The sequence below is a fragment of the Magallana gigas genome, chromosome 2 (assembly GCF_963853765.1).
Source record: "Magallana gigas chromosome 2, xbMagGiga1.1, whole genome shotgun sequence".
Lineage (NCBI taxonomy): Eukaryota > Metazoa > Mollusca > Bivalvia > Ostreida > Ostreidae > Magallana > Magallana gigas.
In genome coordinates, this window is record NC_088854.1 from 27470376 (window position 1) to 27471812 (window position 1437).

The following is a 1437-nucleotide window of genomic DNA, read 5'->3' on the forward strand; positions in this document are numbered from 1 at the left end:
GAACATTATTTTTCAAGTTTTACCCCCCAAAAAATGGTAAGAAATGCTTAATCACCTTTAATAAAATCACCTCTTTTAGAATACTCATAATTTCTACGTGTATTATATATCCTTTCGTTTGGAGAATGACCGTGGGATATTTGCGTCTAATATGTGCACAGAAAGCTAAAATCCAGAAACTGATATTTATGTACAAAGTATTAAATCTATAGGGTTTAAATCATCATGCGTTCAAACAATTTTAAAAAATTCAGAACATGACGTTTTATTGATCATCGAAATGTTTTATTGAGAAACTATGTATAAAATGCCATACTTATCTTAACCATCATTAAAACATAAAATATCACTTAAAACCGTTCCATTTATGTACAAAACTGTTTAAAACCCGATATGCACGATCCATTGGAATTTGTAGTGTTGAGTCATATCCACAAGTTCCTTTATTATGATTCTGAAAGAAATTCGTATATACAGTCTGGTTCTACCCAATATTCCAATGAATTTTTACAATCTTATAAAGTTTTATACATACCTTCCTTCAAACATCCTTTTCGATCCTGCCATTTTCTTGTATTCAACCAAACTGTACATATAATTAATGGTAAGGGGGTTATACATTAATAATAATGCTAGAAAGACAATGGAAGATACTATAATTACTCATAATTTTTCAGGTAGTTACAAATAAAACACAAACATTTTCAATGTCACTCATAATAATATTGGATATTTTTACCTTGAAGAAACTTGATATCACATGTTTTGAAATTAGATTGCGCAACGAGCTAGTTTAAAACCCTGTGACTAACCGTTTTATCGTTTCATCTCCTAATCTAGTGGACCTTAGTCCAAATATTTGACTTAAGTCCAGACTTAAGCCAGGCGTAAGGTTACGCCGGACGTACGCCTTTAAGTGAAACTGGCCCCAGATGATAGACATATTAAAACGTTCAGTTTTAGATATTTCCATGTTACATCATAATCGTTGAAGACTATAATCAAATTTTGCACTGAACATCTTTTTTGTCCTTTAATGCTTTATGTTTTGAGGCATTTCGAAACATGGAGTGTCAAATAGGCAGACAACATCATCTTCAGGTTGCGTTGTCCAAACAATATTTACATTCTACTGGGTTTTTTCATTAAATTCTGTGATCTTTAAATGCAACAACTAAGAATTGATTTTCATGGATTTCATTTTCATGGTCGTCTATTTCAACTCAACAGTCTATGTAATAACCATTTTAAGCCGGTTTTTATAAAACAGCTGTTCTTGCTGTTATTAAATTACTCCCTCCGTGATCAATTCATATCGATTCATTTAAGTAAATAATTGATTTTATCAGTAAGGGAATGTAAATATAAGCATTGAATTATTTATTTTTGACGTCGTCGTGTCAATAACTGCCGTCAGATGAGCAGACAAATTGAATA

General features: G+C 31.2%; 1 long non-coding RNA gene across 2 annotated transcripts; it reads right to left on the reverse strand.

Annotated features, from left to right (window-relative positions):
* Nucleotides 1-278: 278 nt before the first annotated feature.
* Nucleotides 279-1164, reverse strand: LOC105327143 (uncharacterized). 2 transcript variants are annotated; one of them, XR_010710208.1, is made up of 3 exons: nt 740-1164; nt 536-586; nt 279-454 (listed from the first exon to the last, which is right to left on the reverse strand). It is a non-coding gene; the product is annotated as an uncharacterized lncRNA (long non-coding RNA). The 2 variants fall into 2 exon arrangements; XR_899995.4 differs by having other exon boundaries at nt 813-1159.
* Between the last annotated feature and the right edge of the window lie 273 nt (nt 1165-1437).